The 12,648-nt window shown below is 37.5% G+C and overlaps 1 protein-coding gene and 1 long non-coding RNA gene across 5 annotated transcripts in view; both read right to left on the reverse strand.

Moving 5' to 3' along the window:
• The window catches only part of DPP10 (dipeptidyl peptidase like 10), a 562,528-nt gene that overhangs the window by 462,277 nt on the left and 87,603 nt on the right, over nucleotides 1-12,648 (reverse strand). The gene's annotated exons all lie outside the window — the stretch shown is intronic.
• LOC148052385 (uncharacterized) overlaps nucleotides 1-12,648 on the reverse strand; it is a 137,767-nt gene that overhangs the window by 71,924 nt on the left and 53,195 nt on the right. The window contains exon 3 of one of the 3 annotated variants that reach the window (XR_015698841.1): nucleotides 10,163-10,392. The exons of the other annotated variants lie outside the window; for them this stretch is intronic. This is a non-coding gene — a long non-coding RNA (uncharacterized LOC148052385). Of the gene's footprint in view, nucleotides 1-10,162; nucleotides 10,393-12,648 lie in introns of those variants that run through there. 3 annotated transcript variants of the gene reach the window in all.

The following is a 12,648-nucleotide window of genomic DNA, read 5'->3' on the forward strand; positions in this document are numbered from 1 at the left end:
ATTAAAAAGTATTCAATAAAATCCATTTGTGAGACTCTCCTATAATATCTGATAGTTTTAGGTAGATTATCTCTAATTTTAATAGTTTTTTTTTCCTGAGAAAGGCTCTTGAAAAGAGAAAGGATGGCATAAACAGACGTTTAGATAATCTCTGAATATAGCTGAGTCATTTCAAAAATTAATCTATAGATATATATTCCTCTAAAAATTCATCCACAGATTTCCAGTTGTGGTAAAAGAGAGACAGTTCGCAAACATGAGAGAAAGGAACTGGAAAGATTATATTCACAGCAACACAAATGCTGTCCTGATGGATGGGAAGATGGAGATTTGCTTTCCCTTACCAAGGTTTATACTATTTCTTCCTCTGTTGAAATTATTTCCAGAAAGATTTTGCTGTTGATGGCACTATAGTGAAAGGTATTCAAAACAAAGAATGGCTGCGTTTGCACAACTGCCTGGTGGAGTAGGTCTCTGGCCACTCTGAGTTATTTACAGAGTGGGGAATAACAGTGGAAAGCATCCCGAGAGCCTTATGTGAGTAAAAAAGAACGGTGCAGAGGAGATGCCAGTCCCATGTCAATAAGATGGAAAGGAAATGGATTGCAATGTTTTGCTTTATTAGACTATGACACCTCAATAATCAATTCAAAAAAATCACTATCTGAAAGTACTATCTAAAAATACATCAAAGAAAGGATATTCCTCGAAAGACTTGGAAGGACAGAAATGAAGCAGCCAGAGTGACACATATCTTACATGACTCTCTGCTTTCTTTTCACCTTGGACACGTTTGAGTTTTGAGGGGAAAATTGGGAATTGGAAGGTGTAAATCCAGAACTGTCAGTCCATTCTGTGTGGGAGAGAAAGGCAGAAGACACTTGGAGGATATGATGTTATTCATTACAGCTCACCATACAAAGTGGGAAATTTCAAATAAGGCAAACTTCAAGTTTGCTAAAACTATGTACAATAACCACCCAATTTTAAACTTATTAAATACATTCCATGAAGTCAGAAAAAATAATAAGTAGAGTGCAACAAAAGCCTGTATCAACAACTAATAATGGAATTACAATACCAATCTCAGTTGTAGAGGAAAAAAATCATAGGAAAGGTTGGATATACCATACTGGGACTGCAGCACTGGAACTGAAGTCATGTAGGAGGTGAAATCCACAAAAGCACAGGACAAGTGCCCAGTTCAGGCTAAACGAGTTCTGCTGGATCCTGTGATGGCACCATAGTTCTCTTCAAAGGGGTATTCTTTCCACAGGCAAATTGCTCAGAGGAATTAACATTTTTTGGAGAAATACGGTTTGAAAGTGGACATGTTATGGCCAGCACCCCAACTGTTCCACCTTTCAGATGTGCCCCTTTCCCAGTACTGGAATTACAGACGGCCATAGATCTGGACAAGATGGTTTATTACGCCATGCTTCAGACAAAAACATTCCCAACTCTGTTAGGCTTACGTTTCTGTAGGGTTTGCACAATGTAACTGGAGGTGAACTGGTTAGATTTCTATAGCTCCTACACTCCTAGTTCTGAGTTTTTGCAACCCCTGTAGAGCTACTATGACCACCCCTTCACAGGCATATGTTTCTTGAAAATAGCTCCCTGTTAATACTACAATGCAAAGAAAATTACATATTGCAAAGCTTTACATTTACGTTCAAAATTAAAATCAGGAGCAATTATCTCAATGACCACTCCACAAATTTCTTGTCATCATCAGCTACGCCAAACACAAGATGAACACAAAGTTCTCTTTGCTCTTATTCTCTCTCAGAACTTTTTCATATCACCTGAGAGAACCTGTGCCATGACAAAAGACCAGACTACCTCCATTATAGACACAGTAAACTGTAATTGAGGTTTCAGGTGAACACTTTTACTCTGCTTCGGTGCAGAGAGCACCAGGTCAGATAGAATCATGAATAATAAAGAAAAGAAAAAAAGGAAAAATATTCTTATATGAGATTCCTAAACTGTCACCTAAAACATGAATAATGCTTGAATTGTCAGAAGTTAGAATTTAAGTTACATTTCTCATAAGAGAAAGTGTGACAAAATATTAGCTCACACAATCAAAATCAAAGTCGATATTCAGCTATACAGACAGTAACAACATTACAATCTGTTGATGCAATTTGAACTTATCTATGCAGCTATTACCACATCATGTTCCTGCTGTTCTTTGGAGTTTTCATCCCTGTTTTCAGCCATTCTTTGCTTTTGCATAATAAGATCTACTATTATTAAATCCCTACTCACCTCAGCAAGCAAGCAAAGAAAAAAACAAACAAAAAAAAACCAAAAAAACAAGAGAAATCATTTAACTTTCCACATCTCAGTTTTCATAAGAACATTTAAAAGAATGGAGGCTTACAAACCAACAGCTCTAACAACTGCCTACCAGTAGCAGACTACTAAGACACACTGCCTACAACTCTATGCTACGAATCTGCAGCTGATACAGTTAAGAGTAACATGGGAATGCTACTAGGAAAAACTTCTATACATTCATTTGCATACAACACCCTCTTATTTCACCTTTATACATAAACATATAAGAATATATACCTATCTACCTAGCAGACAGTGGAGTTCCTTCCCCTGTTGTTGACAGGGGAATCTATGGACTGTCCTGTCTGGTGCCTCTTTGCAGATATGTCCTACACAATTAAAAAAAACATACGGCAATTTTTTAGGAAAATCATAACAGTAGTAGTATTCAGATATATTTAAGCAATACAAAAATCTCCAAGTGATTTTACCATCATAACATTAATAAGCAGTATCAGCTGCCTGAAGGACACCCCAGTTTGGGAAAAATGAATAAACACTAAGTAACACTGTTATCAGTGTTTCTATTTAACGGCCCCAAAAGGCCCATTTAGTTTTCCTCTGGAATCCCCAAGAAATACCACATATCCACAAGCACCCTAACAAAGATATCGATTGCTATTCAGACTAGGTAACAAAAACTAGACTAGTGGTAATTTACAATCAACTTGTCTTTATTTTGGTTTACAATATTCATAACTGAGTCTGATCCATTATCCTCTACTGCCCTCTAAACATCCTCTGTCTTTCCACATGTTTCACAGAATCTTACTTAACAACCTGTTAAAACCACAGCATCTAAAAGCAGTTTTCATCTCAACAACAGTTCTGTTACCCAGTAATGCCATATTATCAGTTACATCCTCAGCTAGTTTAGGTACTTTGATTTAGTTGGATTTAACTGCTTTAGCTGCACCAACAACCATTGTTCTTGACTGGAGAATCTTGACTCTGCTGGGAGTCTGATCTACAATATAGAGCTGATGTATTCTATACTTTTTATTTGCAGCAAAAATATCTCTGATCTTCAAGAGATTCACATTTGCAGAAGGTCAGTAAATGACTGACATCACATGCTTGTTACATGTTACAGAAATTCACATCACAGAAATGCAGGAGTGTTATAGCTGGTGACAGACATATCAATCATGGTTATAAACAACCTACTAATAAACCCTAAAATAGTTACGGTAGTTTAAATATGAACTACAACATTTCCAGGCTATTTTATTTACTAACATTTTAATTATAAAACATTACACTACACATAGTAGAAACCTTGCCAATCCTTTCTCTGTAGAAATTCAGCTTTTACCCTCAGTTTATTGGAGAGGCAAAAAGGATGGGCACCAAAGAGTTAATCACCTTCCAGCAGTTGCTAGGTAACATACTCTGCCATCCCTGCATCCCCGTCCCAGGGTGTTCAACAAAGTCTACCGAAAATCACTATTGCTTCATCTTAGATTTCATTACTTGAGCACATGTCCCTCTCTTCTCTTTTCCAACCATTCCCCCAGCATCTAGAAGATGCTGAACAAATATCATGTTGGAGTAAAACAGACCTAATCTTCTTGATTTAATCTTTCTTAAAACCCTGCTGTTTTTCTCCTTTCCTTGTACCCCAAGCTGCAGCCCTGCCTCGTTAGCCTTGCTGCAGTGCCAACAGTGCCAAGAGCTCCTGGGAGCAGGAGCTGCAGGAGGTGGCCCCAAAAAGCACAACACAAAATAACCTCTGGCTGCCACCAGCTGAATCTGGGTTCCCCTTGTGGTCTGCATTGAGTCTTAATTCCCACCTACTGTCCTCAGCTAGCTTATAACCTAGAGAAAACCATATTTCAGTCGCATACTTCTGAATTTATTGGTTTTTTGTGAAATTATTTCCAATCCAGTTTGAGAGGGGGGGGTTTGGGGGGGGGGGGGGGGGGGGGGGGGGTTTTGTTTTTTAAAGAAAAATTGCCCACATGATCACCGACCAGAATGAACTCAAAGCATAGAAAGCCAATGTCATTTCAACAAAAGCAGAATGGGGGTACTAAATAGTTATTTCTGAATTCTATTACAGAGAAAAGTGAACAACTTGCTACTCATTTTTGTGACTAGGTGAGTTTTCCACACCAAAAATTCAGCTGCTGTATTTCACAGCTCTTCCTCTGTTAGGGTGACTTTCACCTCTAAAAAGAGGTTTTCAAAAGACCCATGGTGCTACAGAAGGTGAGGTCTCCCATGGTAGACTGAATTTCACCACTGACATTTTCATCAGCTCCAAGTTAATGTATTTTAAAATACGTTGATTTCAAAATAAAAGCTTTGAATCTCTCTTGAATTTGAGTTGCAGGTGCTGCAGAGATAGAGGATCAGGTACAGGGCAAATCCAGTGTCCCTCCATGTGCATGGCATTAGCATGCACCGCAGAAGGCAGTTCCTGTTCGCTAGGATACAGAAAATCACTACACCATACAAAACTAAAACCACCAAATTATTTCAGTTCTATAATGAACACTCTCTGTTAGAATTAAGTTTGATAGAAACAGGTTTTTGTTAGTCAAAAGCTCTTCAGAAAAGCCTACTGTAAGAAAAAATACTAGAAAAGATATATCACTATGGACATCCCATTAACTTTAAAAGGATTCAGCTGTGTTTTGGTTTTTAACTTGTAGAAGAAACAAACATTAGATACAGGCTGGTTCCAGAGGTTACTAATAAAAAGATTTTTAGTTTTGAACTGATTTCCTCAATTCTTTACTACTAGATGTTCCCAATATTTTTGTTTAATTGAAATACTGACAATTTAATTACAAGTCTTTAAAACAACATCCATTTATTAAAAAAATAGTAGGTTGATTAGATAATATAATTAAATGAGGAAAAACTAAAAAAACTAAAAAAACCTAAGTAAAACAGATTAGTATTATTTTTTAGAGTCTGATTAAGGAAGAAACACCACCATCTTTGATGACTTCCCACTTCCTTTGACACGTCACTGGGCCTTACTGCTTTAAGCCCTTTATCTTTATTGTTAGTAGATGCTGACTGAAGAGGATACTTCCCCACATTCTAATTAAACCATTTTTTAATTCCTACTCTGAGGGCATAAAAGCTTGAGAAACAAAATGATTACTGACTGGTACAGAAGTTCAATCGATACAGCCCAATTCATTCATCATGCTGCTTTATAATCCAAATGCAATGCTCATTACATATTACAGAACAAACAAAAACAGCCAGCGTGTTACTGTCAGGCTACAAGTGCAACAACACTAATTATTGCTACTCTTGTCTGAAGAAGGGTTTGGGGTTTTTTTCGTGCTCATGTTTGCAATATATTACGTACAAGTATGAATTAAAAGTTGCTCCATTAAAGAATATCTTGATAATACCTTTTTATTTATTCAGGACTCCTAGAAAACCTAAATTTTGAAACTTCGGCTTTATATGATCCATTGCTTTTTTTGGTATTGGGTGGGGTTTTGGTTTCTGTTTTTAAATTATGTTCAAAGTTGTCCCTATGCACAAAGCAGGCAGATACCTGGGACTGTGGATTGCCAAGGGCAGCAAAATGAGCACAGCACAGCTGCCCACTCTCGCTGTGCCAGAGCACCGGGCTGAAGGGTGCTCCTCCCTCCCGGGGACATGGGGTGCCATGGAGCAGCTCAGCATGTACCTGAACGCATGCGGCACAAGAGAGAGAAGTCTGAATTTCCAGTTCTCTCCATCCATCCCCTCCCTATTGCCAGTTTCTTCCTCTCCCTGTAACAGCTAGCTCTCACCTCTCTGCCCCAGAATAAACTCCCACACCTCCAGCACCACTGAGCAACTGATAAGAGGTTCTAGGTAAGTCTACACCCTAGATTGTTGAAAACTGGGTATATAAACCTTTATCACCTCCTGAAGCCACAACCAGATCTAAGTACCTTAAAGGCAGCTGAGATGCACCTAAATTTTACAGTTTAACAGATAAATTACATGTGGGGGCATAGATATTACCTCAGAGAATGTCATACTAAATTTGAGAGGGTTATAGAACGCCATAAGATCCTCAAAGGGAGAGTAAAAAATAAAATATAGCAACTGGAGTGAACCTTCCCTGCTATTCCTCACACACCTCCACGTTGATACCTGGCTGAGCTCCAAGAAGGAAAGAAATACCTGTTTCTTTTCTCTCTTCTGAGGGCACTCAGTCAGAAGGACTGTCCATATACCTGATAAAAATATGGCCTGCTTTGGGAGGCAGAGAACAAGATAGTGCACTTGCTAGATTAGCTCAGTGTCTCAGGGGTAGCAGCAGCTTGTAACTGCTCACATCTCTTTCCAGGAATCAACTGTGTGGCTGTCAATGACTTTGTTCTCCTGTATCTCCTCAAGGATCAACCAGGGCTGACAGTCAGTCCTGGTCATTCCCAAGAGGAAGGACTCTCTCTCTCTCTCTCTCCCCCCCGCCCCCAAGCAGGGGCCTGTTCTCAACCAAGGAGACCTGTCTGCTGCACACAGGGTGGTGCTGGTGGGAGGGAGCAGGCACCGTGCCTGCCCAAACTGACCATGGCTTAGAGTAAGGCTAGGACAGGCAGGCTGGAAAAAAATGAACCAGCAAGGAGCCTAATTAACATTAGGTCCCAAATAGTAGGTTGTATGAAGTTACTCCAAGACAAAAGCAAAACATGTAATGTGTACTGGGAAAGCCTTATTTTTAATTTAATCTGCTGCTCTTCAATGATTTCAGGAGGAGGATTGTCCTATTGACCCTTACAGCAGAAATACTGATGCTAGTCCTAATGCCAAAATATAAACGCAGATGAAAAACAATTAGATGCAAGTTGGAAATGACAAACCCACAAAGAGTCACAGTTTTGAGTTACAAGGTGATTATTATTTTATCTGTAATTCTTTTTGAGAACCATGCTGTATTGTTTCAGGCACTGTAAAAGCAGATAATAATAGCCATTGGCCTAAAATGTTTGCAACCCAGGGAACCAAACAGGAAGATGGATGGCAGGACACAGCATATCATTAAAGTAGTTTATCTATCTTTTTCCTCTATTATATTAGAATGAACATCCTAGTCAGGCTGGAAATCTCATTTTAATGAGTTCTGCAGGAATAAATAAAAACTGACAAAGGCACATATCTTGTTAACACGACAACTACTATAATTATTTTCCCCAAAGGAAAAGACAAATAATCATATTCAGTTTAGTATTTAGTGATAGTTGCATGCATTGAAAATACGTATGTGTATACCTACACATAAATGTATATGTAAGTATATATGTGTGTTTGCACATATATATATATTCAAGTCCCAATAGCCACTTGCCAGCCTGATCATTATTAGTTACCTAATTTCTTACAAATGTCAAATGTAAAAGTCACTTTCTACTAGACAAACTGGACTGGTTAAATAGTCTTCTCTTTTCAAGCTTGAAGTGCAATATTGACTGTAATGTGTCATTCCCTTTTAAGGATCATATATATTCAGAAAGATACATGCCAAAAAGTTGCACTGAATAGCAACAAAAATGCTACAGCAATCAATTTAAAAGGCAGATGAGCTAATCAAATTCTGCCACTCATGTTTATCAGTGATACTTTACTCTACTAGTAGTGTCAGTGCGTTCTGATGCTCAGAGATAGGTACTGTTTCTCAGAACATGCTGATCACTGAAAAACTCATGATCGGAAGGAACCTCAGTTTAGACTTTCAGAAGTTGACGTATCCCTATTTTGAAAATTCAGGACAGATGTAGTTCAAGGCTGTGCGTCGTTTGAATTTTTAGAATGTTTTCATTCTCATAAGCAATCCTTATTATCAAATTTCAGTGTGCACAAAATTTCTGTACTAAAAATAGAAAGTTTTAGAACATATCTAAAATGGAAAACACAGCCAGACCTTTTTTTATAGTTATGCTGGCAAACAAAAATGAGTATAAGCAGCCAGCAAAGCATGTACAAGCAAAAAACCACCACAGGCACCAAACTTAATGGACAGGGTAGCAAAAGAGGCATTAGATGCTGTGGAAAGGGAGTAGACATTTAAATCGCATACATATGAACCAACTGTACAAGGCAAGAAAAATAAGAACTTGAGAGTTACAAGGTCAGCAGACAGGCTGCAGTGCATCAATTAAATTACAGAGCAACACAGGCAACACAACGCGACTTTTTGGCTATATGTGCATTCCCATTGCAACATGATCTTGCAACCAGATTTCAAAGTGCTTCATGGGGCAGGGTGACGTTAAGGTAAGAGATGTTGCTATAGATAAGGAAGTTTCAGAAATACCGAAATCCACATGGGAATAGATTTGGGGTTTTTCCAATATTTCATGACATAGCAGTTGAGAAGGCACTAATTACTGCTCACATAGCAGATTCATGAATACCTGCTGATACATGTTTAGATTCCCTGACCTAGTCCCAGCACAAGCAGTAGTTAAATGCCTACACTTTAAGATTGCCCCATTTAAAACAACGGGACTCCTCAGTTAATATTACACATGTGCTTAATGGCTTCTCTGGATCAGGACTTACTCTGCAAAATAAATATTAAGTGATTGCCACATATATCAGCAGAGGGTTGGCCAGAAACCAAGAATTCTATTTCACACAAAAAATTCTGAGCTTTTGACATGTTTTCATTCTAACTTAAGAGATACAGACAGTTTTAACATAATTCCAGAAAAACTGAGATTAGAGACTGAGCAGAGGAAGTACACTAGAAAGTACTCTTTCCAGACTATCCAATTTGAACTACATTTATGCAGAAAGTCTCTACTCCGCTGAGAATGAAGACTTGAACCTTGATCTCCCTTGTAATGTAGATCTCTTAATAAAGTTCTCTATTTATCATGGACCTTTCGGAGTTTTAATTGAACATTTCATTAAGAGGAAAAAAGGATAGCAACTGATGTATTTCTGAAATAGTTTCATGTTCTAAAAAAAAAAAAATCATTACTTTCTCTTTGTTGACCAGCTGCAATCAGTTGGTACTTTGTTCCTTTGTGCAACTGCTACACAGGTAGTAAGTTCTTATGTAGACAAAGGTTTAAATCACCAGCTGCCAACCTGGTGACATGGCCTGCAGTCCCATCCAGGCTGTCAAAACTCCTGATAGTATGCCTCTACAAATCACCCTATAGCATATTCCCGCTACAGGAATTACAGTCACTAGGTGGTCCACATTTGCAAAAAAGTTATACTGCTTTAACTGCAACAGTCAAAGGTAACCCACTGCAACTGAAAACACCAAAATTCTGAAATTATATAAAGAGAGACAAAAAAAGAAAACTGGTAGAACTACAGCAAGATTTTTATCGAGAGCAAGGCAGAATATGAAAAGTTTAGAATAGTCTTAGCACTTAGGTTTGCTTTTTAAAGCCATCAATGACCTCCGAGAACTTAATTGATATTAATTCCATAAATCACCTGTAACATAAGTACAAAACAATTTCCTATTTCCCATGAGTTATTTTTCCAGTAATGTTTAAAGAAATGTAATATTGATAATAAAAATACAAACATGCAGCTGATATACATTCTTTTATTGATCTCCATATGTTATATTTAAAACAAATTTTGATTTATGTACCACAGTTTCTGCAGACAAAGATAAGCTATCTGCTGTCACTAACTCTAAAAAGTTACTAACATTACTGCTTTAGGCAAATGGAGATTACTTAAATTCAAGTGATGCCTACTCCTGTCTTCCTGGGATATACCTAGGTATTCCAAGAGTCCATAGGAATCTAGGCAATTCCTAAATGCATCGTATTACCCAATACAGTTCATTAAAACAATCTAGAAACTTGTCAACTCTGGCACTTAGTTAATTCTGAATACAAACATTTCTCAAAAGTTATGGTTTTGGGAGAAGAAAGCAAAAAATGAAAATACCAGCTTGTTCTAAGGGTATCTCTGGTGAAGGAGCCACCAAAACTATGATATTCCTTGATCCTTCTTCAAACCCTCCATGAGACTGAGTCAAAAAGGAGTGAAAGTATAGGGTACTGCAAAGCTGAAGGTTATTTGGACTCTTCTAGATCTTCTCTACTGAAAAAAACAAAAACAATAAAAAACTCAGTATGTGAAGCCAGGATAAGTTATTGAAAAGGGAGTGTGCTCTATTTATGCTATTTCTACCTTCACAGTTTCTAAATACTCCCCAGAGGAGAGCTCCAAGGGCAGCTATTCATCACAGAAACCCTGGCAGCAGGGCTCTTTCACAAAGAATATTTACAGCTGCAGTAATCCATAGACTACATTAAGAAACTCTAATCCAATAATGATTAGCTCCCTTTTTCCTCTGGATCTCCATGGCCAGATGCCACTTGGGCACCTATTTTAATTACTGTTTCTGTCTGCAAAAGCCCCTGTATTGCTTATGTTTCAGTACACCATCCTACTTGGCACAGCATAGCACAAGGTCACTACTAACTTAACCACAAATTTTGACTTTTCATAAAGTCTGTCCCACTGCCAGTCATGAGCTAGCTCTTGAATTCAGGCTTTTGCATGACAACCTGCATTGTTGAAGATCAGAATAATATGCTTGGTACAGCAGCGCTTCTTTTCAAAACCTGCTTTAAGAAAAATCTTTACCTTTACTCAATTTTTGCTTTAGCTCCTTTTCCTTCGGTTTCTTTATAATTGCTTACTAGATTAGTTGTTAACATAAACTACCTGTAAAAGCATATAAATTTAATCAAAAAAAAACTAAACCAAAAACCTTCACACTACTCAACTAATATAATTCTTTTTTTCTGAGAAACACCAAACAGCACAGCTGAAAAACTAGTATGCGGCTTTTTTCTGATAATCCTGGTCAAAAAGTCTGTTTTAGTCTTAACAATGATGCAACTGTCCTCCTCAAAAATGCACACCATTTGTTTGCACGCTTATTTTCTTGAGCCTTATCTCTTATCACCTCAGCTACAGCATTTACTTAACACCTGTTGAGTTCTATTTAGAGAATAATAGTACACAAACTAGTATTTACTGAGCATGAATACTCTATAAGGTGCTTAGGAATTCTCTAGTTCATTGACTTCACTGTCAGTGGAAACAGCATTTCGTTGTTAATTTTTAATATACATATTTAGAATACCCAGGTCTTCCTTTTTGTCAGCAACCTGTATCAACATTTTGTGGCAGTAAATTATTGCTACAAAAAGAAGGAAAAACTGAAGGAAACATTTCAAACGAGCACAGTAGCATCCTGCACTGAAGCATCATCTTAAAATTGTCAATATATGCAAGACAAACTGTGTAACTAGGCTAGTGCGAAGGACAACGTGTTCTAAACAAGAAACCTGCAGGGCTGCCAACAGAAATTCTGATGAGCCAGTCTTACATGGGGTGTAAAAGAAAGTTTCCAATATAATTTCTTCAAAGAAAAGCTTAAGTTTCTGAGGACTTCTAGATCTGGGGAGGGCTGGCATTGCAGTGATTCAGAGCTGTACCTAAATGCCTGTCAGCCCAGATCTAACTGCTTTCGCATGGATCGTCAGTGTAAATGATTCTTTGGAGTTCCTAGACCCTTGAAGAAGCTACAACCTAGGGGACGTGGTGGGAGAAGCATTGGGTCAACCATCTCTTCTTGCAGCTCACTTAGACATAGATTATTGGATTTGCTATCATTGAACAATATGGATCACAGGGAAAGGGCAAAATCAGCCGGAAAGGTTGAATCAAAAATAACTGTTTCCCCTAGATTTAATCCACTTCTGATGTCTCTAAAGATATTTGAAGGAACTTCTCAGGAAGAGGATTCTAAGCACAAAACAAGAAAAGCTGATATGAAAAATATAAGGTATCCAGAAGAAGTGGTGCATACATAAAATCAGAATGTGGCATTTAAAATTGGAATGCCTTATCTTTTTATTAATATAATTATGAAATAAAAACCTCTCTAATATGAATTATCACTCATGTTACTGATAAATAACAACCATTTTATACATTTGAGAATACAAACATTCAAAAAATCACCTTTATGAGTAGAGTTAGGAACTTTTTTCCTGCCTTTCTCAAACTTAAATTACATTTTTCAAGTAGATCAGGTACATTATGTGTAACATTGTCACTGAAGTTTGCTAGTGATAGTTAACCACATCTTTTACATACCTGCATTTAAGAGAAACTGTTCATTTCATTTTAAGTCATGGCTGTATAATTCTGATTTTTGCATATAGAAGCATTTTCAAAATATGAAGCTTAATTTTACTTAGTATTAATTTGATAGCTTGATGGACTATGCATTTGAAAGTCAAATGCCAATCCATTTCTTTTATAATCAAGTCCACGTTT

The sequence above is a fragment of the Nipponia nippon genome, unplaced genomic scaffold (assembly GCF_047370975.1).
Source record: "Nipponia nippon isolate SJK-2023a ecotype South Korea unplaced genomic scaffold, ASM4737097v1 scaffold_5, whole genome shotgun sequence".
Classification (NCBI taxonomy): Eukaryota; Metazoa; Chordata; class Aves; order Pelecaniformes; family Threskiornithidae; genus Nipponia; species Nipponia nippon.